Here is a 26166-nt window from a genome sequence, read left to right as displayed (position 1 = left end):
AAGTAAAACAAGAAAGAATGAGTTAAGAAGGTTCAAGGAAAGTTAATCGAGTTAGTAAGAATATCGTTATATATATGGTTGCCTTAAGTATCCCGAGGTGACATGGTAACCTAAAGGATTTGAAATCGCGTTATGAGTATGTATATGAGATAATGTGAGTGACCTTTTAAAGTATTTGAGATTATTAGTAATGATATATAAGATGGACAAAAGATATGAATATACTTTTGCGATTGGAGTTTCGTCGAAGCTTTGTGAGTTCTCTAGTTATGTTTAAGGTTATTGTGATTCTCCGGACCCTTCGATATGCGTATATGGATTTTTATGGATGTATATGAGTGTGTATATGTATGTATAAGAGGTTACATGAGGTTGGAAGAGGATAAGAAGTTAAACGAAATGAATCGGGACAACTTCAGTAAAATCTCGGACCATATTTTTAGCCCATATTGTTGGAGGCATATCTCCTAGTATATGAGGAGTTTTAAGGTGTTTCAAAAGCCTAAAATGAAGTACAATAGTCTAGTTTCCAATGCAACAAACCGCTCGTCAAAATTATATTTGGATAAGGACATATGGACGATGCAATTTGGGCTGGCTGGGCAGCAAGTTTGGACCCGACCCAAACACTCATATTTCGGCCCATGAGGCCTATTAAACTCAATATATAAGTCACCACTTTGCCCTATATCACTTCACACGACCTAAAACAGATCCAAGAACCCTTATTTTCTCTCCCAAACCCCCTTTCTAATTGAGCCATCATATAAGCTAAATCCTAGACCCTTGACATGATATTAGTTAAAGAGAAGTTGTAGCCTAAGTTTTCTTTGTGTTGTTAAGCAAGCAGCTGGAAAGAGGAACAAGATTCTTGAAGATTCTGATTGCTAAAGGTAATTTCAACCTCCTACTCATGTTTTTAATTTGGATTAAAGGTTTAATATGGTGTATACGTGAAGGAAACGTTGATATACAAGCTAGAGAGAGAGAGAGCATAAGCCATGGCATTCGGCCATGGCTAGCAAAATTGGAGCTCAAATTTGTTGATTCAAAAATCAGATTTTCTAGGTATTTCAGCCCTTAGGAAGGTGATAATAACGTGGAGAAGTCATTTGGAGCAACAAGAACAAGTATTAGTTCATTTCACAAATTCTAGCTAAGTGGAAAAGCCAGTTTGTTAAGGTAAGAGTTGATCATTTTTCTATATGTTTGATGATGAAGTTGGACGTGTAGGGAATATGCAAATGTAAATTGTATGTGTGAAATTATGTGTGTTAATGTTGAAGCATGGTTGAAGCCATGAAATTATGTATCTTGATGTTGAAGCATAGTTGTAACTTGGTAACATGAATTGCACGCTTGTTGGAATGTTGTTGAAATGTTGTTGAATGCCGTAGGGGCTGTTTTTAATTGAAATTTGATGGACTGATTTGAATTAATATTTTGGTTGTTGTAATCATGGATTATGTGATGATAATGAAGGAATTTAATGGTTAGAGTTGGAGTTAAAATTGTTGTGGGTTGTTGTAAGGATTATAGAGATAATAATGTGGTTTACTTGCATTTGAATAGATGATGTGGTGTCGTGTGGCTGCTGTTGTATTTCCCTGAAATTTACTGAAAATATTGCATGAAATAAGGTGTAAGAAGTGTATATGGGCTGCTTGGTGTCTTGTAAGTGTTCGTTAGAATTTCGGGCATCGTTATGTTATAGTTGGGGGCTGTTTTGATATGTTGTTGTTCTTGTTGAAATAAAAAGAATTGAAGATATGGTTGTGTCCATATGTTATTGTTGGTATTTCTGTGTCAACAGGAGAGCAGTTGGAAATTCGGATAGGCCTATTTACAGGGGAAATGCTGCCCAAATTACTGTAGAATTAAGTGTTAGTTTGGAATAAATTGCCTAGTGCCGATGGCTAATGTGTAATACTCGTTGACGTATTTGTAGACCTTGGGGAGCCCGAGGCGTAGGTTGGATTAGCTTGATTTGAGTTAGTTTGGAGTGCGTACGAGGTATGTAAAGCTCACTCTTTCCTTCTTTTGGCATGTCCTATGTATACTAGGTCAAGACTTGAGCCTCGGGAACAATTCTGTCCATCGAAACCCGAGTTTGATTTTGAATACTATTCGTTCAATGTAATTGAACTATAATTCTTATGTTTTGTTGGAAAAGTGTCTAAACATCCATAACTTCCACAAGCGTATTCGGATTGCTTTGAAACCTTCATGGATGACTCCATAAAGTCCAATGTTGTAATTTATATCCGCCACCTCGACTTGACCCGAGGTGGGCCCACAAGTTCCGAAACTTCCTTCGTTTGTCTCACTTGAGCTATTCTTGTATGATATAAAAGTAAGTATTCTGATATTCTGGATAAGCTACTTACCTTCTGTATTTTTCCTGATATACGATTCTTGTGTGATGCATGATTCTGGCATGTGTGACTTATGTTTGGAAAGTAATAAAGTTGGCACTTGTATTATTGTGTGCACTGTGTGGTATTGACCGCTGGACCCCTGACCGCAGTGTGTGCGACATTGACCGCTGGACCCCTGACCACGGTATACCGCACTATGTGATGTTGACTGCTAGACCCCTGACCGCGGTATCTGCGACATTGACCGCTGGACCCCTGACCGCGGTATGTCGGGTTTGGGATGCTAACCGCTGGACACTTGGTCGCGGTATGTGTGATAGTGACCGCTGGACTCTTGGCCGCGGTAATTGTGTGTTGATTTTCTGTGTGTATGAGACGGAAATGTTCCTGAAAGGAAAGTAAAGTATTTTGGAAATTTTGATTGCCGTATTTGTCTTCCGGAACTTTTTATGTATGATTTGTATGTTAGATGCAACACTTTGGTATTTTGGCTATTGTGCTCACCTTCTGTACATTTTACTTCAGTTATGTCTTCATTTACTGTACTTCATGCTTTGCATACTCAGTACATCTTTCGTACTGACCCCCTTTCTTCGGGGGCTGCATTTCATGCCCGCAGGTACAGATTCACGTTTTGGTGACCCACCGGTGTAGGATTTCCCTTTTGCTGTTCGGAGTGCTCCCTTTGTTCCGGAGACGACGTTTTGGGTACATACTCTTCTGATGTATATGTTTATGTTTATTCAGGGCACGGCGGGGCCCTGTCCCGCCATCTACTTCTGTTGTTCCGTACTAGAGGTCTGTAGACATAGACGTGGGAAATGTACAGTTTTGTTTGGACGCGTTGTGTGAATTGCGTTTGGGTGGCCCATCCGCCGTGGCAGCCCTATCGGCCGCATGTATGTATGCTTTGGTACGTTATGTATAGTATGATAGCCTTGTCGGCTTCTATGCAGTATATATGGTTGTAGGCACCAGTGTGGAGCCATGTCTGATATTCATTTATATACGAGTCGTCTGTATGCTGAATTTGGTAAATGAGCGCGTAGGGGAGCCCAGTTCGGGCACTAGTCACGGCCTACGGGGATGGGTCGTGACAGATTGACTTCTGCCCCAGTCTTGACACTTCCAGAGGGATTAGAAGGGTATGTTGTTTATTGCGATGCTTCAGGCGTCGGGTTAGGTTGTGTACTGATGCAACACGGTAAGGTGATTGCGTACGCCTCTAGGCAATTGCGGAAACATGAACAGAATTACCCGACCCATGATTTAGAATTAGCCGCAGTGGTCCATGCATTAAAGATATGGCGACATTATTTATATGGTGTCCATGTGGATGTTTATACAAATCATAAGAGCCTTCAGTATATCTTCAAGCAGAAAGAGTTGAATTTGCGACAACGACGATGGTTGGAGTTGCTAAAGGATTACGATGTTGATATCTTGTATCACCCCGGAAAGGCTAACGTTGTGGCTGACGCTCTTAGCCGCAGATCCATGGGAAGTATAAGTGATGTACGACCAGAAAAGAAAGAGATGGCCCGTGAGCTTCAACAATTAGCTAGCCTAGGAGTCCGAGTAGTGGACTCAGGTAGGAGCGGAGCTACTATTCAGAATTCAGCAGTTTCATCGCTAGTAGCGGAAGTAAAAGAGCGACAATATGAGGATCCCATGCTAATGCAGTACAGAGATACACTCCCTCAGAAGGAGGAGTCATCATTTGATATTTCGGGAGACGGAGTTCTCCGATGTCGAGGCAGGTTATGTGTTCCCGATGTGGTAGGCCTACGTCACCAAATATTAAGGGAAGCTCATTGTTCCCGTTACTCCGTACACCCCGGAGCGACGAAAATGTATCATGATCTTAAGTCTATATACTGGTGGAATGGAATGAAGAAAGATATAGCGGAATTCGTGGCTCAGTGTCCTAATTGCCAACAAGTGAAGATTGAACACCAAAAGCCGGGTGGATTATTGCAAGCTATAGAAATCCCAACTTGGAAGTGGGAAGTGATTAATATGGATTTTATTACAGGGTTACCCCGTTCTCGAGGTAAGTATGATTCCATATGGGTGATTGTGGATAGATTCACAAAGTCAGCTCATTTCTTACTGGTCAGGACGACCTATGTGGCAGAAGATTATGCGAAGCTTTATGTTAAAGAGATAGTGAAACTCCATGGCGTTCCAGTATCTATTATCTCCGATAGAGGGACCCAGTTTACAGCTAAGTTCTGGAGATCGTTCCAAGAGGGTCTAGGGACCCAAGTGCGCCTAAGCACGGCATTTCACCCACAGACCGATGGGCAAGCTGAACACACTATTCAGACTCTCGAGGATATGTTACGAGCATGTATAATAGACCTTGGAGGAAATTGGGATGACCATTTGCCACTCATTGAGTTTTCTTACAATAACAGTTATCATTCTAGCATTCAAATGGCACCGTATGAGGCTTTATATGGGCGAAAGTGTAGATCCCCGATTGGGTGGTTTGAAATTGGAGAGGCCAAGTTGATAGGGCCAGATTTGGTCCAGCAAGCTATAGAGAAAGTCAAGCTCATACAAGATCGATTGTTAGCGGCTCAAAGTCGCCAGAAGTCCTATGCGGATAATCGTCGAAGGGACTTAGAGTTCCAAGTTAAGGATTGGGTATTCTTGAAAGTGTTGCCAATGAAACGCGTTATGAGATTTGGCAAAAAGGGGAAGCTCAGTCCCCGGTATATTGGACCATATGAGATTGTGCACAAAATAGGCAAAGTGGCCTATGAGTTAGATCTACCTCCGGAATTGGAGCCAGTCCATCCAGTATTTCATGTCTCGATGCTTCGAAAATGTGTTGGAGATCCCACCAAGATCGTCCCAATCAATGATGTGCAAGTGACAGAGAAATTGACTTATGAAGAGGTACCCATTGCCATATTAGATAGGCAAGTACGGAGGCTTAGGAACAAGGAAGTGGCCTTAATTAAAGTTCTGTGGAGGAATAGCAATCGAGAGGAGATGACATGGGAAGCAGAAGAAAGTATGCGATCTAAATACCCACATTTATTTCAGCCCGTGGAAGAAGCCCAAGATGAGACGTCAAGATCATAAGGTACATATATTTCCTTTTATGCTTTTGGGTCATGTCTGGCTAAAAATATTTATGTTGTTACGTTGTGGCCCTGTGTGGCATCGATATTATGGGTTGTTGTGGCAGGATGGTAGCGTCATATTATAAGGGGAACTCTGGCGAAATTTTCGTAGAATTCCCCGAGACTATAACATTCGAGGACGAATGTTCCTAAGGGGGGAAAGAATGTCGCACCTCGGAAAATTTCCCGTTGGTACGCAAGTAAACGAACTAGTGATGTGTGCGAGGTGTGCGAGTGTATAATGTTTCATGAGCAATGTGCATATATGGACGAGAATGATTAGAATGAAAAGTCGAGAAATGTGAAAAGTTGAAAGTTGGCAAAACTGCCCAGTGGTCGTAAAGTGCAAAATACGGACCGTAAAATGGAATACGGTCCGTAAACTGGCAGTCGTAAATTGCCATGCAAGGTTTCAACTTTCTGCCCAGTTGAGAAGTGGTAAAATACGACCTGGTGGACGGACCGTAAAGTGATTTACGGCCCGTAAATCATGGTCGTAAATCACCATGCATGCAGCCAAAGTTTCTGGTTCTGCTTAAGGTTAAAGACGACCACGAGGGACGGTCCGTAAACTGGAATACGGACCGTAAACCTCCATGGACGACCACTGTACACCTAAGCACAGAATTTCAATTCATTAAATATGAGGACCAAGACTTGTTTTATTTCATTTCTACATTACACCACTTCTCTCTAGAATCACCTCTCTACATTTATTTCATAGGTTTTCAAGGATTATAAGTCACCAACAATATAAACAAGTGAAGCAAGTGTAAGCAAGCCATTAAATACTGTTCAAGTCAAGAAATGCAAATGGAGAAAAACTAGGGTTTTGCTCAAAGTGGAGTATTATTAACCAAAGCTTGTTCCTACAACTTCTAAGGTAAGATTCATGATTTTTGCATGATGTTTAAGGTATTGAAGAGTTGAAATACATGGATTGTAGAAAATATGGTCAAGTAGGTCATGAATGATGAATAGTGACATTTTGAGGAATAGTTTGAATTGAATCATGAATGTTGTTGTGTTGTGATATGAATGCATTATAAATGGTACTAAGATCATGAACTAGACACTTTAGATGAATGGACGAAGTTGGATGTTATGACCATGAATATGGGTGAATTAGAGGCAAATTAAAGAATCTAAATAATGTGGATAACGTGAATGACTAATGGCCATTGTTATGATATTAATGAAGGTATAGACACTAGCATTGGAAGGAAGCGTGCAAGTGTAGAATAGTCCGACGAAAAGGTATGTAAGGTTAACCCTTTTTTTTTAAGGCATAGTTCCTTCGCCAAACTCTTGAACCCTCTATATGAGTATGTTGTATTCAAACGATTAACACTCCGAGCTCATAAGCTCACGATCCTCGATACGTGCTACGAATGTACTACGCACCCCATTGACGAGTAAGCATAAGATAGAGATGTAGCGAAAACGATGATGATAGTGATGACGATGATAATAATAATGATGCTAAAGGTGCCTACGGGCTATTATATTCACATGTGCCTATGAAGGGCTATAATTACACCCGAGCTTATAATGCCGGGTAGAATATATGTATATGGATGTATATATATATGTATGTATATGATTACGTAACGCGCGCACACATCTGCAGATGGTACGGATAACCCTGAAGCCTTGGTAGGGCCAGGTAGAAATAACATTGAGCCTTGGTTGGCCAAGTATGTATGAAACACCGAACCTTATGGTCGGGTGCGCTATGTATGTATATAAGTGTATGGCTATGTATATAATATGAATATGAATGTGAAAAGAATATGTATATGAATGCGAATAGGGGCATGTATACGAATACGAGCACTATTATGAAATACACATGAGAAATGGAAAGTTCCTATGAAAGGCAGGTAAGTGCCATGATGATGATATTATTGTCTTCCCTCCTATGCCACTTCATATATTGTCTATGATGCTTCTATATTGATGTGATCATGCTTTACATACTCAGTACATTCTTCGTACTGACATCCTTTTGTTTGTGGACGCTACGTCATGCCCGCAGGTGCACAGGGAGACAGACTTGATCCATAGCTGCTTATTCAGAGATTACATAGCGGAGCTCCATTTCCTTCGGAGCCATATCTTTTGGGTACTTATTCTTTTGTGTATATAATTATGGGCATAGCGGGGTCCTGTCCTGCTCATGTGATGCGTTATACCTTTCCTAGAGGCTCGTATTCATGTGTATATGGTTAGACATGTCCGGCCTTGTCGGCCTATGTTTTGTATATCTTTTTGTCGGCCACGTTGGCCCACGTACATTGATGTGGCATAGATGCCTATGGTGATATAAATGTATTGTTGTCCAATTGGGACTAGTTGACGAATGAATGGAAATGTATATATAACTATGTGGCTCACCTAGATGTAAGTATAAGAGTAAGCTAAGAGGGTGCTCGGGTGGGCTAGCACAGGGTGCTCGTCGCGGCCCCGAGTCGAGTCGTGACACCGGGCCGGGTATGTTTTCGTGCACAGTTTCACTGTATTGTTCATCGAGTCCCTCACTAGAGGGCCGGGTACGGTATATATATATATATATGATGATATGATGAAGTGATGATATGATGTTATGATGATATGATGATGTGATTATGGCGCCAAGGATGACTTTATTCACCGAGTCCCATAATGGGCCGGGTATGATATATGATATTGATATGCATGATTTACGTTTTATAAGGCAAATGTATTAGTATTTTTAATGTCATACTTGTCTCCCGTGACCTCTATTTCTGTTATGATCCTCTTTACTGTATCACATGCTTTACATACTCAGTACATATTCCGTACTGACCCTTCAGCATAGGACTTCTACTCAGCTGTCTTGGAGAGCTCCATTGTTCCGGAGCCTAGACTTTTGGTACAGATCTTATGATGTATATGTATATGTTTATCCAGGGGTACGGCGGGGCCCTGTCTCGTCATATTTCACTATCGATACTAATAGAGGTCTTTAGACATATGTGTGGGTTGTGTATAAGTTTTATTCAGCTGTGTCTATACGATGTTCTATGGATATGTTCGCCTGTTGTGGCAGCCTTGTCGGCTTGCATATGATACCGATATGTAGTGGCAGCCTTGTTGGCTTGCGTGTCATATTGACATGTAGTGGCAGCCTTGTCGGCTTGCGTACCATATTATGTTTTGATTAGATGTGACTCCTCAGGAGACAGGTTATCTGGATATATATATATATATATATATATATAATGACGTTATGAACCTTTGGAGTTGTTTCGCTAGTTTCCATATTGTTCTTAGATTCAGTTGACTATATCTAACAGGTACGTATATGAGTGTCCAGCTCGGGCACTAGTCATGGCCCAATGGATTGGGTCGTGACAAAAGTGGTATCAGAGCAGTTCGTCCTCGGAGTGTCTACAGACCGTGTCTAGTAGAGTCTTATTTATCGGTGTGTTGTGCACCACATCTATAAACAGGAAGCTACAGGACATTTAGGATGTTTCGTTTCTTTCATATCTAAGATCGTGCGATAGAGCCCAGCCATAGGAAATGGAATTCCTTATACTAACCCTTGATTTCAGCTGAAGAACGGCATCGACAGAAGAAAGTGGCTGATGATATTGGAAGTTACAAAGTACACAGGTAAGCAACGGTGCGCAAGATGCATGTCGGATAAGGAAAGAATATTGAAGTATGATTAAAATGTAAAGTTGAAGAATGAGAAGGAAGGTAGATAGGAAGGTATAACAGCATAGATCATTAAAGGATCAGGTACGTCTCGAGGTGTGAAATGTGAGGTAAGTTTCGATATCCTTATACTTTTACTTGAAATTCGGAGCCCTGTGTGGCTATGATATGATATGATACATACGTATATATGTTGGCCCTGTGAGACATTGTTGTATTTCCTGCGTGCAGGTTCTGGGATAGTAAGAAATACAGAGGAAACTCTGCCAAAATTTTCCTAGAAATAAAAAAAGGATGAGATATAAGTTTGTAATATGTCTTGAAAAGCTATGTCAACAGTAATAATAAGATTTGACTAAGTTTCAAGTCTGACTTCGAGAAATAATGTTAACTATTGAATTGATAGTAATAGTAAGTATGAGATCGATATTGATAAGGTAAATTTATCATGTTGGATTAAAGCTTTAAGAGATACCCTCCATGTGATCCGTAAGAGGCATCGTTCTTATTTGGGAAATTTTATTTCGAAGAAGCATATATGAGTAGCAAAGTTTGGAATTCATTTGAATGGACAAGGATACTTTCCAGCCATATGTCACCTTAGAAGAGGCTCATGTTGAAGAGCAAAAACGTCCACAATTAAGTTTCACTTTTAATTGAAGAGTACAAAGCATACAACAAGTAGTTTATGAACTAAATAGTTCGTTCATGACCAAAGAATAAATCTGGAGGTAAACTATGTGAATCAAGCATTAGAAGTCCCGTGGTGCTTGTCGGATTCTAGTTCTTCGTCTTGTGGTGGTTTTGAGAGATGCTTCATGGTGACGTAATTTTGGAGTTGGAGCGTTCTTGTGTTCTTGAGGTAACATTTCATCATATCTTTATGTCCTTGAGTTTATTAGTTCTTAATCAACTAATTGGAGATGGAATTTGTAGAAGGAAAACTCAAACTTGTGGGCTGTCTTAGATCATGTGTTTCATACGTTGTTGATGAAATGCTAGGATAAATTGGAAAGAACTTGTGACACTAAGGGATGATGTAGAAAAAGGTGGCAAATCTTAACAGAACGTTTTATTGAGGTATCGAGTGAACTGATAAGTAGGGATAAATTACGACGAGTTTGTAGTTAAAAGGAATAATAGTATGATTGAGATAAAAGTACGGAGGAGGAAGAATTACGACAAATATGACGATATTGATAAGACAGCTTGTGAGATAGTAAGGATAAGATTGATCAAAAACGGTGAAAGGTTAAGTATACCTACTCCACAGAGAGTAATTAAATCATAGTAAGAATTGCGACCAAAGATTATGCGATAACGGGAAAGAAAGCGAGCACAAAAAAGGGAGTTAATTAAAAGAAGGAAATAAGAAGGAAGCGAGCGAGACAATAGTGCAGTAATAGGTTATAACATGTATGGCCGAGGACACGATTAATATAAGTGGCGGAACAGTGAAGGACTAAACTATAAAGAGACGAGCAACGAAGCGGAATGAGTGCCAGGAAATTATTGGGACGATAAGAACAAATAGGGATGAACGGAATACACTTTGAAAAAGAGAAAGGGATTATGCAGGAGTAGTGGTTTCCGAAGGATACAGGGGTAGCATGAGATTCCTCGTGCACAGAATGAAAGATGGACATAGACTGGAGAAATAAAAGGAGTTCTAAGGAAACACCTAATATAAACGTGATCAATTGAGTACGAGTATGAGATAGAAAGGAAAATATATAGCTACGAACTTAAAGGTGCAGTACGACAACAAGGTGGTAAGATAAGACCGTTATTAAGACGAATTCGATATGATTTTGAGTAAGTTAGAAGTTAGCGTTTGCTACACAACAAGGGTGAAAGAGCATAAGGCATAAAGGAGTACCGCGTGTATATGACTTCACCTCGGAAAGAGTGAAATCCTTAAAGGATAAGGACTGTAAGCCTGAGGAACAAATGAAGTATTGTGAATTTATTAAAGGAAATAGATGATATAGGTTGGGGTAAAGATAATGTTACAAGAGAGCCTTGGATACTTATCACCGGGATATAAGTGCTACCTAATCGAGAATTTGGAACGATTATAAGTACTAAATAATTATTGATTGGAGTGAGTGGAATGTGACTTTGGATGAGTTGCTACATTGGTTAGGTTATTCGATTACAGATTATCAGATGAGATTTTGTACTATACATAGAAAGGTTCTCGTCACTTCGAGATTTTGTTAAGGTTTCGTACGTGGATAATCAAAGTTATAAATTATAAAGAAAAGACATGGGCATGGTACAGTATACCAAGTGAGTTATTAGATGAATTTGAAATTGGAAATGGGGACATAGAGCAGAATATAAATAGATAATGGTATAAGTACTGTTATATCCCATATTTTGCGTATTCGGATAATTCAAGACAATTGCAAGAAGTTAAGGACAAGGCTATATTTTTTATCTTGTTTAGCACACAAGTTGTTTATGGAAGCTATTGATGTGAAAATATTAATAAAGGCTAGGGGTAAAAAGGGGAATGCACAAGATGGTCTATGGTAATATTGAGGAAGGCTAAGGGGAAAATTTGGAATTGGGAAAATAATTTTTCATGAATTCCAAAAAAACAAAAAGCCAAGTAGGCCGTCCAAGTATGGTGTGGGCCAAGGCCCACATGGAGGCATAAAATAAATAAGACCAAAAGGTGACAAGTTTGTCATATTATTCATCTTTTATACTTGGAAATTTCAAGAAGCTTGGAGAAAGAAAAATGAGAAGGCCATTCGGCCATGGGAGAGCCAAAGTGACCCCTTGAAAAATTTGATCAAAAATTATTTTCTTCTAGCAATTCAAGCAATTAGAAGGCCCTCTTTAACGTGGGATAATTGTTGGAGCAAGTAGACCACTCTTTGTTGCAAGTTCATAACCCTAGCCAAGTGAGAAGTTAAGGAAAAAAGGTAAGAATTAATCTTCTTTTTATATGTTATGGATGGTTGTGTATGTTGTAGTATGTAGAAATGGGTGAAATTCATCAAAATATGGATGTATGTTGTGGCCGTGTGGTTGTTGTATGGTATAGAAGAGAATGAATCAATTCTTCTTAGTATTTTGGTTGTTGTTGTAATGGAATCTATGATGGAAATGAAAGTTTAATGATTCTAGTTGAAGTTGTAAGTGTTGGAGAGTTGTTTAGAAGCTAATGTGATGTTAATAACCATTTCTTGTATTTACGGAAAATAATGTTGCTAGCATGTGAATTGTTGGTATAGTTCATGAATTTGAAAGAAGGAAATGTGTTGTTATTGTTCTTGTTGAATTTGGAAGGTTTCAGGTGGAATGGAGTATTAGTTAGATTGTTTGAATATTATGTGTATTGCTTGAAGTGTTCTTGAATATTGTTTGAATGGTTTCGGATTAGTACTTGAATATGTGGGCAATTACGAATTGAACATAGATGAAACGCCGTCGAAGTTTGTAGAAAGAAGTTGCTAACGTTAGTATGCGTTTTGAATTGGTTGTGGATATTGTTGGAATAACTATTGGTATTGTTGTTGATAATTTTGCCGAGTTAAATTCTCGGATTTGTTGTTGATGATTTAGCCGAGTTGGATTCTCGGGGATGGTTGTATTTACAGGGGAAATGCTGCCGAAATTTCTGTAAATAAAGTGTTCGTTGAAGATTGAACTTCTAAGTATCTATAGCTAATGTTTGGTATACATTAATATTGTTGTAGATCTTGCGAAGCCAAAGACTTAAGTTCGGGTTAGCGTAGGAAGCGGGCAAGGTATGTAAGGCTTACCCTTTCTTTCTTTTGGCATGATCCTTACGAAACGAGCAGATGACGTATATGTATGATTTCAAAGAAATTCCTATTCTTAGAGCCACTAGGATGGCTAATATTCTTGACTTCCATAAGCTATTTCATATGGTTTTGATGCGTATCTATGATGTCCGAAGATCTATTTGATATGTTTCTGAATGGCATTCGAGAGATAATTGATATGATTAATGTCTTGATTTTCAAATGATAGTACGTTTGATTATTCCATTGAGTCCTTGATATATTTTGATACGTACATATGGTTCCAAAAGCTCTATTTGATTTGATCCATAACGATATTCGAAAGGTACCTAACATGATTGTTGCTTTGATTTTCCAAAAATGGCTTCTGAAATGTTCGTAGAAGGTTCTGTACTAAAACGTCCATAACTTTTTCATACTAACTCGGATTGATTCGAAACGTGTTTATGATCCTCAAGTGTCGAATTGCGTACCTATCAATCGAGTCTTGATTTATATGCATATAGTTTCTCACTACTCTGCTCGTGCACGCCTCAATATGTCTTTCACCGAGTCCCGGGCCGGGCATGTTATCGTGCGCACTCCACTGCATTGTTCACCGAGTCCCTCACTAGAGGGTCGGGTACGGTATATGTATATGATGACATGATGAGATGATGATATGTTACGGCGGCCAGGAGGGCATATGATGATTTGATTCACCGAGTCCCTCACTAGACGGCCGGGTACGGTATGTATATATGTATATGCATGATGATATGATAGCATGCTGATATGATGACATGACTTTATTCACCGAGTCCCTCACTAGAGGGCCGGGTACGGTATATATATGATATGTGATGTTGACATGCATGACTCTATTCACCGAGTCCCTCACTAGAGGGCCGGGTACGATATACGCATACATATGTTCATGATGACGTGGTGACATGATTTTATTCACCGAGTCCCATAATGGGCCGGGTACTGTATGTGGTATTGGTATGCTTGATTCTGTTTCGTACTGCACAGGTACAACGGTTTCTTTATTATCATACTTGACTCCTGGAATCTCTATTTCAATTATGATCTTTCCAGTTGTATTTCATGCCTTACATACTCAGTACATATTCCGTACTGACCCCCTCTTCTGCGGGGCCTGCGTTTCATGCCCGCAGGTACAGACGTCCACGTGAGTGACCCGACAGCTTAGGCCATCTGTTTTGCTGCTTGGGAGTGCTCCTTTGTTCTGGAGCCCACATTTTGGTACAGACTCTTCCGTTGTATATATGTATGCATATATTCAGGGGTACGGTGGGGCCCTGTCCCGTCATATGATTCTGTTGTCTTTGTTAGAGGCCTGTAGACATGTATGTAGGTCATGGGTTGCTATGGTTCAGTTCTGTCTGTGTGGCTTGCGTCTAAGCGGTCCCATTTGTTATGACAGCCTTAACGGCTTGTATGTATGTATACGTATGTATATGTTTTGGGCGATATGTTTTACGACAGCCTTGGTGGCTTCTATATGATATGTATGTTATATGTGACCGCCTAAGATGACATCTGATCTTTGTATTTGTATAAGTCAGTGTATGCCGATTCTGGTAAGTGAGTACGTCTGGGTGTCCAGCTCGGGCACTAGTTGCGGCCCATGGGGTTGGGTCGTGACAAGTACACCCTTAAGGGGGGAAGCGGGTGAGAAGAATTTAGGTATAAGATGGAAACAAGCGACACTGCAATGTATTTGATGTGGATACTAAAACTTCAAGTGAGATCCCTTGCTGAAACAAGCTAGTAAGATTTGAAAGCCAGCAATAAACGAATAGAAGTCAGGAGGGCATTAGAGGCAGTGCCGAGAATTATTTGTAATGATCTTGAATGATATGACATTAAAGAGAGGGTGCTTATAAAAAGAAGGAGTACGACAGGAGAATAGTAACGAGTAACCTGAGAGATATTATAAAGGATGGCAATGTCAAACTGGATTAGAGGCTAAGATGTCGGCAATAGAGTTGTGTGCTAATGGTAATGTGACTTATAAGTAGTGAAGGGAAGGGATAGAAAATCTCCTATAGTAGGATATGAGAAAATCAAATGGTGAATAAAGGAAGGGAAAGGAATACGACAAGATAGACGGCAAGTGAGTTTTAGTACAAATAAGATATGTAAAACAGAATGAATCAGGAGAAGGAAAGCCTATGACTAAGATCGGATGTACTTTGTACAAATTATACAAGAATAGTTATGCGATCTACGCACATTTGTATGTTAAGAATGAGACCAAGTGAGTACTTGATAAGAAGAATAAGGATTCAGTACTAACAACGTAATTGTGATATTTTGGATACATTAAGGAAGGGTGTAAGGTGGTTTGAGCGAAATTACCGAGATAGAATTAGTATTGAGGGCAAAAGCCATAGTTGAGCCTTGATATCAATTGAAAGATATAAGAGAAGAATGTAAGGTCTGCATAAAGACTAGTGAGACGACGCTAAGGTATTTCTCAGGTTGATTTGAGCGCCTTCGTATATTCTTGTAAAGATATTAAGTGTTACAGGTTGAGTTAAGAAAAATTATGGAATAGCTTAAGCGAGACGAGCAGGGCGAGCTGGTCACTGGATGACAGTGAATTTATATGTCAAGTCAAAAAAATTCTTTCAGAATTATACCAGTTACTGATAGACAGAGCACAGAGCAGCTATGTAAAGTTATTATAGCTCTACTTGGTAGCCAACTCTAAAGATTGAGATTAAGAGATAAAAACTAGAGTGACAGTTAAAGTCTTTTAAAGAAGTCGAGAAGTGATACGTGAGGCTGAAGAATCAAGGATAGGGGTGCAATAGGGAAAACTACCTATACAAGTGTTCACTCACGATATAAGATGGGTACTTACCTCAAAAAGAGTGTTCTCGAGGGATTCATTCTGGGACATGACTAACATGAGATTTAAAACCCCTTACGATCATTATGTGTTTTAACCTTTATTCAGATTTAAGTTAAGCGAGAAGAGACACCCGGAGAGGATGATTAAGATAAGAAGAAGGTTCCTGATTATTAAATAATCGTGAAAGGTTAAGAGATGACATGGTATCAGTATGTAATAGATGATTCACGTGGTTGACTTAATAATGTGGGTATAGAGGTAATGACTATGCGATTAATATTGCGGGAAGGAGTAACGATAAGGACGAAGGTTCCTAGATGAGTTGAAAAAAAAAAGAGGTCGACGAGTACAAAACGGGACGATCCAAAATAGCAGCAAGAAGTAAGCAAGGAAGAGTGTCATATCTGAACAAGGGAATTTGTTTAATACTAGAGAAGATTAAGAAGCCCATAACATAATAGCATGGAAATCAGGAACTAAAGGGGATGACCATTTCGAGAAACTAATCAAACCATCATAAGCTCGCAAGGAACAACATTCGAGGACGAATATTCCAAAGGGGAGAAGGATGTTATATCCCGTATTTCTGTACGTTGGATTATTCGTAAGCTGAGGTGGGGTCCACATATCGAGATTTTTTTTAAAGACATATGACAAGTTATATGGATAATATATGTGAAGTTAAACACAACTCAAGAAGGACCCTTGAGCCAAATCAAAGTGGAAGTCCTCCAAAAAAAAATGTGTGTGTTTTTAAGTTACGTTTTTGGGTGGTTTGACTTTGAGAGGCTATAACCCCATCAGTATTTGGGAATTTGGGAAAACTCCCAAAATGAAAGTTGTAGATAATTGAAATACCTTTCCAACCATAGTTCGTGGGTGTGACATCGGGATAAAGAGTTATGGATGTTTTAAGGCAGAAAGGTCAAGCTGGGTAGTGAAATGGGCCCAACCTGATTCCAATCCGGGTCAGGCCCATTTCCCTTGTTATTTAAGGGAAGTTTCAGCCTTCTCCTCCACATTTTAAGACCAAAAAGACCCAGAAAATTCTAGAGAGAGAGAGGGAGGAAAGCCTTAGAGAGAAAAACAAAGTTTTGATCAAATTTGAGCCCCGAATCCCGAAGCTCATGAAGAGAAAAGTGTTGTACGTTGCGTTGCCTTCAATTTGAGCTAAACATCAACCAAGAAGAAGAGTGTTGACGTGGTTTATTCATACTAAAGGTAAGAGTAAGGTCCCTGTTTCATTGTTAACAAGTTTATTTAGAGTTTTAACGGATTAAAACGGAGAAAATAGCGTTATAAATTTGTTTGTTGTTTTGTTGAGATTTATGGATCGGGGGCTGTTTTAGTTGGATTAAATGCATGGAATTGGCTGAGTTATGATGTATAATAATTTTTGATGTTGTTGACAAGTTGCTGTTCTTGAATTTGGGAGAATAAAGTGTATGAAGATATTATATACAAAGCGTATACCGGGTTGTTTTTATATGATTTTTGTGGCTGTTTTGTGACAATATTTTGGGGCTGTTTGGTGGTTGTTATGAATTGTTTTGTGGGCTAGAATATCGTGGGATTGGCTGTAGTTGTTGTTGTTGTTGTGTTTATTGTTATACTATAGATATACGAAAATAAAGAAGTGTATACAAGCATTGGTATACGAATGTATATTGGGCTGTTTTGGAAGTGATTTAAGAATGGATTTAATTCTAGTTTGATATGAAATTGTTGGTGTTGTTGCTGTTGGTATTTTGATTGATGTTTGGCTAAATTGGAATCTCGAGGATTGTTAAGTTTTCAGGGGAAATGCTGCCCGAATTTTGTTAAGTTTCATTCGTACTTGGATTGGTTAGTAAGTGATGTGGATGATATAACTGTGGCTTATGTTATGTTAATTTTAGACCTACGAGCTCAAAAAGTAGACGTTGGACATTTGAATAAGCGTTAAAGGTATGTAAAGCTAACCCTTCTTTCTTTTTGGCATGATCTTTATGAAACAAACAGACGACGTGTATATGATTCCAAAGAAGTTCCTATTCTTAGAGCCACTAGGATGGCTAATGTTCTTGATTTCCAGAAGTTATTTAATTATGTCTTGATACGTGTCCATGATTCCAGAAGTTCTATTTTGATATAATCCATAGTGACATTCGAAGGGTACTTGATATGTTTATTGTCTTGATTATCAAATGATGGTTCATTTTGATTATTCTATTGAGTCTTAGATATGACTTAGTTTGCATATGGTTTCTCACTACTCTGCTCGTGCATGCCTCAATATGCCTCAATAGTTGGTTTGGTGACCTTTCAGCATAGGACTTCTACTCAGCTGTCTTGGAGAGCTCCATTGTTCCGGAGCCTAGACTTTTGGTACAGATCTTATGATGTATATGTATATGTTTATCCAGGGGTACGGCGGGGCCCTGTCCCGTCATATTTCACTATCGATACTCTTAGAGGTCTGTAGGCATATGTGTAGGTTGTGTATAAGTTTTATTCAGCTGTGTCTATACGATGTGCTATGTATATGTTCGCCTATTGTGGCAGCCTTGTCGGCTTGCATATGATACTGATATGTAGTTGCAGCCTTGTCGGCTTGCGTACCATATTATGTTTTGATTAGATGTGACTCCTCAGGAGACAGGTTATCTGATATATATATATATGATGATGATGACGTTATGAACCTTTGGAGTTATTTCGCAAGTTTCCATATTTTTCTTAGATTCAGTTGACTATATCTAACAGGTACGTATACGAGTGTCCAGCTCGGGCACTAGTCATGGCCCACGGGATTGGGTCGTGATAGGCAATTTTCACTTTACCACAGCTTCTTTCCCACATCGGTATGGTATACTTACCCTTGACTTCCTTATTCCAGTGATCACTTAGTTAGCTATCATTCCTTGTTGGCTTTCCGGTGTGTCTATTCCTATCTGTGGGGCATAACCTTACGCTGATGGTTCATATAATTCTATAATACATACCCTTATGCTGAGTATGGTTAGTGACCCGTGATATACTTTCTAATTTCTATTGATGCTGCTGCCTTTCTATCTGCACCCACATCGTTCTTCCTCTCTTTAGAGATCGCCACACCACTTATCGTTACTCCCTTTGTTAAGATTCTTATATTTTTCCTTTAATATCAAGATTTTATTCTGTTGTAACCCAAGGTGTCCTTTGTACTCATCATCCATTTCGTCATTCTATTTATAGTTAGCTTGTAGAGTGTTCTTACTCTCTTTATTACTCTTTAGGATGCGTCGCTGTCTATTTAGGTGCAGCACAAATTTCCCTGGTCTAGAAATATCATATCTCACGTCCGCATGAAGTATTCTCTTGATCCATGTTAATTCTTTTTCATACCTTCTTTGTGGTATGCTTATCTTTAATTCGATCCTGCTCCCTCTTAATGCATTCTTGATATGCCACTACGTCCCGAATTTTGGCCTCCTTAAGCTAACCTCTTTCATTCTTTGGAATTTTAACAAAGCCATACCTCGTTTCAGGACTAGATCTGCCCTTCCCCCATTTTTAAAGGTGTTCTTATACACTAGTAACTCCCGAGTATCAGTAGTTATCGGCCTACCCTAACAATCCTTCGACTCTTTTGGTCTCTTATAATACCGAAATTCTCTCATCGTATAGCTTGACTTATTTTCCTTTCTGCTAATCGAGGGCTTTGCATTTGAATAAAGCGCTTATGCATTACAGATCCATTCTCGTTGCTTTTTTTAAGGCCTTTCTACTTCTACCTTTTACGACCGAACATTTCCCGAATCAACGGGTTAATGGAAACGTTGGAATCCATCAAAACATTTTACGGAACGTTTGGTCACACTTTGCTCTTTTTATCCCTCGTCTTCCTCCACAACTATTATCACTGAAATTCTTCTTACTCTAAGTTTCCGGTTTCACTCTACGTCTACAATATATCATTGAGGGTTAATATGCTACACTCTTCCCCTTCCACTATCAATCCTTTTATTCTCTTGGCTCACTTATCCGAAATTTTCCTTGACTACTTATGTGCGTCCCACCTATGCGTTGTAGTTCTTCCAGTGTTCTGCCACTTCTTGTTCGTGTTATGAATTCCTTGCAAATATACCCTCTTCTTTCTTCTTCTTCCTGCCGCCAAGGCTAGTCCATACTCATGAATATTTCCCATACATCCTTCTATTTCTTTTATAATTAAACCTCGGTATTCCTTATCCTCATCACATGTCATTGATGTACTACCTCCCGGTTAGCTTTGTTAGTTCATTAACCTCTCGCTTGTCATTGGTGATTGCTCAATTTTTCTTTTCTTCCTTTTTCTTCTTTTGACCAGCCTATTAGTGTACCTTTCCTGCTTTCATCCTCAAACCTTCCTTGAGTTCCTTCCTCCCCGAGCGCCCTTCTCCACTTGTTATTTTATAGTATCGACCCTAACGTTCGTAAAATATTCCTTCAAACGTACAAATCCGTTCTATTCTTAAATCATCTTTTAGGAAAGCTTCTCCGTTTCCGAGGCAACCGTGTCAGTATGACTACACATTTATCCCTTTAGATACCTCTTGAGGTCTGGAAATCTCTTAGTATCGTTGCAAGGATTGATCATTCTCTCTCTTACTTCACATCCCTATTTGTGATTACTATCATTTAGTCCCAATTATCGAAGTCTATTTTCTGACCCCACACATTCATCTTTTGTTTCACACTACCATACTTTATCCCTTTCGCTTGCCTACCTTCGAATTTTATCCAAATAGTCCCTTGCCTTACCCATCGTCCCTCTTGGAAGCTTCACTCACCCTCGTTTCCTACACTTTTTTTTTATCAAGGCATTCTAATCTCTTTACTTTCTATATATTCACTTTCTTCCTTTCCCTAATGTTGTTGCATTAGGACTTTCCAACTCTAGCCTGTGGTGACAATATCATCAACTTACCTTGTAACATCTGTCACTTGAACTTCACTACCCTGTTCGATTGATGCCTTCAGTATACCGCAACGTCGGTTGCTGGGACACATATACCGGTTGGCGCAACCACACATGGGATGTCACACACACACACACACACACACACACACACACACACACACACATATATATATATATATATGTTTACTAACGCCTCGCTTACAAAGTACTTCCCAATACTATTCGAACTCATCCTAATTCTAGAGCTGTGATGCACTTTTTTTCTCTTTGCAGGTCTCGTCCGCCTCATCCTTCGCGACCTTTTAGGGTTTCCAATCACTCCGCATACTCCAATTTCCCTTAGGCTACTCTAGCTTCTCATCTGTCTCTTATGTCTGAATTTGTAGGACTCGTAATATAATTCCCAAGGGGTCACCCATCCTAGTATTTCTCTCACCCCAGCACGCTTAACCTTGGAGTGCTAATGGAATCCGGTGCGTTAGTGCTGGTATAATCACATACACCTTACTGCGTGACCTTCCTCACATAACCTAAAGCAAGTTGAAGTTTTAATAGATTCCAAAACATTCTCGTAATGCATCTCCGTCCGAATTAGAAAGGATCTCTTACTCTTCCGACTAAGCAAATGCTTTTTTGGCCTTTGCAATCCTCAATAATCACCTTCAATCTGCATGTATGACCACTTTTCATCCTAGCTTTCAAGATTCCCAATGGTGGCGAAGGCATCTTGATCGCAGTTACTTCCAAAAACTTAAGTCACTTATCCCCTTTAGGAGTTTCGCTCATCACTATTCAGTATTACCCTGAAGTAAATACATACGCACATAGGAAGTTCCAATAAGAACACGTATACCTATAGCCGATAGGTCCTTAGCATGATCTGGTGGTCTATAGAGTGAAGTGTGCTCTTCATCCTTGTCTTCCCACCGTCTACTAGTCTGGCCTAACATAATGCTGAAATGTAAGGAAAATCTAGATGTGCCAACTTTGTACTTCCTAAATTACGTCTTCATCCACAAGAGTCTCGTGACCCTTAAACGGGTCTTTGTCATATGATTTCTCAGTCGGGTCTCCTCCTACTGGAGCCACATCCTCCGATGGGTCCACCTCAATGGAATAACTGATGCTCTTTCCTATACCTCTTGACATCCTCGATCCTGAGTCGACGGGCGATACGGGTCTCATGTCCCCATTCAGAGCCTCACTTACGCTCCCATTAATTGAACTTGTCCTATTCTCCAATACAATCCTGCAATTTAACAAAAATCGTACCAAGAACCAGCTTTCCTATCATTGGCTCTACCGCACGATCTATGATTAGAAAGAAAGATGACATCCTAAATGTCCTGCAGCTTCCTGTTTATAGAGGTGGTGCACAACACACCGATAAACAAGACTCTACTAGACACGGTTTGTAAACACTCCGAGGATGAACTTCTCTGATACCACTTTTGTCACGACCCAAACCGATGGGCCATGACTAGTGCCCGAGCTGGGCACCCGTATACGACCCGCTAGATATAATAAGACTTAAACTGGAAACAATATGGCACTCTGTAAAAGCATGTTGTGAACTCATCATATCATACATCAGAAAGAACCTGTCTGCTGAGAAGCCACGGTTAACTAAAACATAACAAATATGCTAGCCGACAAGGCTGCCGTTATACACGGGGACGTCCAAGACGAACTACATCGATATAGCTGACCAAACTGTATATACACAACCCACATATGTCTACAGACCTCTAAGAGTGTAACAAAGTCTACGTCAAAAGGGTCTGTACCAAAATACCTCAAGCTCCGGAACAATGGAACTCTCCAAGAAGCTGGGCAGAAGTCCTAAGCCGGAGCATCACCAAACTGAGTGTCTGTACCTGCGGGCATGAAACGCAGCCCCTGAAGAAAGGGGGTCAGTACGAAAAATGTACTGAGTATGTAAAGCATGAAGTACAATAACGAAGATCATGTCTGAGTAGAAGATGACAGGAGACAAGTATGATAATCAAGGATACCAATGCATTTGTGCCTTATGAGATAAGAGTCATGCATATATATAATATACCATACCCGGCCCGGGACTCGGTGAATGATATATTAACGGTATGCAAGAGCAGAATATCATGAGCAACCATATGCAAACTAAATCATCATCTGAGACTCAATAGAATAATCAGAATGAACTAACACTTGAGAATTAAAGACAACTATTATGTCAAGCACTATTGAGAACTAGAGTTCCTTGGAGTCATATATGTTTGCCGTTGGCTCAGTTTATGTAATTCATGCCATAAAGAAAGAAAGGGTAACTTTACGTACACTTTGGAGCCTTTAGAAGTAGAGTCATCATCAATGAATAAAATTGAGAAAATCTAGATGTAGCTCCACATTCTCATACTCACTTTGAAATCATACACTTGAGTTCTTAAAATACAAAATCATCATTATCGTCGTCACCATTGTAAAATCATTCCTAGCCTTGACATCATCAGAAGTTTTAAGAACCATGGACTTTTAGCTTTTGAAGACAAGAAGGTTACGGAAACATTTATGAAGCCATACCATAGGAATCATGCCTTTGAAAGAAAGGGATGAGCCTTAACATACCTGTTCAGCCTCCAATTATCTACACTTATTGTCCAAGCTCGCAAGTCTACTTTTAAGAGGATTCCCACAATCGTTAAACTCATCGTAGTATATTTGTGCTAAGCTCTCAAGTCAAACTATTTTATATCCTGCTGAAAATCGGGCAGCATTTCCCCTGTTTATATGCCTGGCCCAGAATCTCAATTCAGCAACCAACAACAACAACAACAATACCAACATCACTAACATCATTTCCAACACCAATATGTACCATAAACATCATTTCCAACACCAATATGTACCATAAACAGCCCACACGCTGTTTTCCAAATTCCATAACTAACCAACTTACTACACAATTATTTAACGACTTTATTTCTGTAAATAAGCCTTAAATAATCTACTCCAAAGTCCAATCGACGAGCGGTTTGTTGGGTTGGAAACTAGACTCGACGAAATTCATTTTAGGCTATTGTTTCACCTTAAAACACTTCATATGCTAAGAGATATCCGTCCACCAAGTTGGACCAAAATTTTCACACAAAACATTACCCATCCTTTCTCCAAAGTCGTACTACTCAATTTCTTCCACTCATTTCCTTATAAAACCTTCTGGTATACCTTATATACATCCTTCACTCATTAAATATACTTAATAATGCTTGCTCTTTATATTCCAAAGTGGTTTTACTTAACCATAACTCAACGTACTTATGTTTCAAATTTTATAAGTGCTTCTTCGAAGATACGGGATGTAACATTCTCAAAATGCCAGTTTTGGCTAAATTCTGTGACTTTTTTGGGCCATATCATTTCAGCTAATGGCATTCGAGTAGATGTTCAGAAGAATAAGGCTGTGATGACTTGGCCATGGCCTACGACACCTACAGAAGTCTGTAGCTTCTTGGGATTAGTAGGATATTATAGGAGATTCGTGGAAGAATTCTCTTTTATTTCAGCACCATTAACGAAGCTAACTAAGAAATCGGCAAAATTCCAGTGGACCAATGCTTGCGAACGCAGTTTCCAGGAATTGAAGGATAGATTAACTTCAGCCCCAGTCCTGACACTCCCAGAAGGACCCGATGGTTATTTGTGTATTGTGATACCTCTGGTGTGGGGTTAGGCTGTGTGTTGATGCAGTGCGGTAGAGTTATTGCCTATGCTTCCGGCAATTGCCGAAACATGAAAAGAACTATCCAACCCATGATCTTGAGTTGGCCGCGGTTATTCATGCGCTAAAAATGTGGAGACATTACTTGTACGGTGTACATGTTGATATTTATACAGATCACAAGAGTCTCCAATATATTTTCAAGCAGAAGGAGGTAAATCTACGACAGAGGCAGTGGTTAGAATTATTGAAGGATTGTGATGTGAGTATTTTATACCACCTCGGAAAGGAAAATGTAGTAGCAGATGCACTTAGCCTTAAATAAATGGGTAGCTTATGTGATGTCCCTCCGGAGAAGAAATAATTAATTCGTGAGCTTCACCAGCTAGCCAGCCTCGAAGTTCGTTTAATTGATTCTGGCGATGCAAGAATTGGTATACACAACCCAGCTCTTTCGTCCTTAGATATGGAGGTGAGAGAGCGCCAATATGAAGACCCTCAGTTAAGTCACTATAGAGATACATTTACAGAGAAGGACAAGTCACCGTTTGAAGTTTCGACAGATGGGGTTCTTAGATACCGAGATAGGCTATGTGTTCCAAATGTTGCAGGGCTCCGTCGTCATATTCTAGAAGAAGCTCATTACTCTCAGTATTCCATTCACCCAGGAGCGAAAAAAATGTATCACGATCTTAAGCTAATGTATTGGTGGGACGGAATGAAGAAAGACATAGCCGAATTTGTAGCTCAATGTCCAAATTGTCAACAAGTGAAAATTGAGAATCAAAAGTCAGGAGGGTTGCTACAAGTCATGGAAATTCCAGCCTGGAAATGGGAAATGATCAACATGGATTTCATTGTAGGCTTGCCTCGTTCTCGGCAAGAGTATGACTCCATATGGGTGATCGTGGACAGATTCATGAAATCAGCTCATTTTTTTCCGGTCAGAACCACCTATTCGGCAGAAGATTATGCAACATTGTATCTTAAAGAGATTGCACGACTTTATCGTGTCCCGATATCTATTATCACAGATAGAGGATCATAATTTACAGCTAAATTCTGGATGTCTTTCCAAGAAGGTTTGGGTACTCAAGTGAGACTCAGCACAACATTCCACCCAAAAACTGATGGACAAGCTGAACGCACTATTCAGATCTTGGAAGATATGTTATGGGCATGTGTGCTAGATTTCGGTGGTAGTTGGGATGACCACTTACCTCTTGTTGAGTTTGCATATAACAACAGCTATCATTCCAGTATTCAGATGGCCCCGTATGAAGCTCTATATGGGAGAAAGTGTAGATCCCTGATTGGATGGTTTGAAGTAGGACAGGCACAGCTAATAGGCCCGGAGTTGATTCAACAAGCAGTGGAAAAGGTCAAGGTTATTCGAGATCAATTGTTAACAGCTCAAAGTCGCCAGAAATCCTATGCGGACAACCGTCGGCGAGACTTAGAATTCCAAGTTGATGATTGGGTATTCTTAAAGGTATCACCGATGAAAGGCGTGATGTGATTTGGTAAGAAGATAAAATTAAGTCCTCAATACATTGGACCCTATAAGATTGTCTGCAAGATAGGCCAAGTAGCGTATGAACTGGACTAGCCTCCAGACCGTGAATCGGTCCATCCAGTTTTCCATGTATCAATGCTCCGTAAATGTGTCAGAGATCCATCCAGAGTTATGCC

At 39.7% G+C, this 26166-nt stretch overlaps 1 pseudogene; it reads right to left on the bottom strand.

Annotated features, from left to right (window-relative positions):
- Positions 1-21160: 21160 nt before the first annotated feature.
- Positions 21161-21275, bottom strand: LOC132639041 (5S ribosomal RNA; annotated as a pseudogene).
- Between the last annotated feature and the right edge of the window lie 4891 nt (positions 21276-26166).

This window comes from Lycium barbarum, chromosome 4 (assembly GCF_019175385.1).
Source record: "Lycium barbarum isolate Lr01 chromosome 4, ASM1917538v2, whole genome shotgun sequence".
Classification (NCBI taxonomy): domain Eukaryota; kingdom Viridiplantae; phylum Streptophyta; class Magnoliopsida; order Solanales; family Solanaceae; genus Lycium; species Lycium barbarum.
Note: the sequence above shows the minus strand (reverse complement) of the source record. Positions and strands in the feature narration are given on the sequence as shown.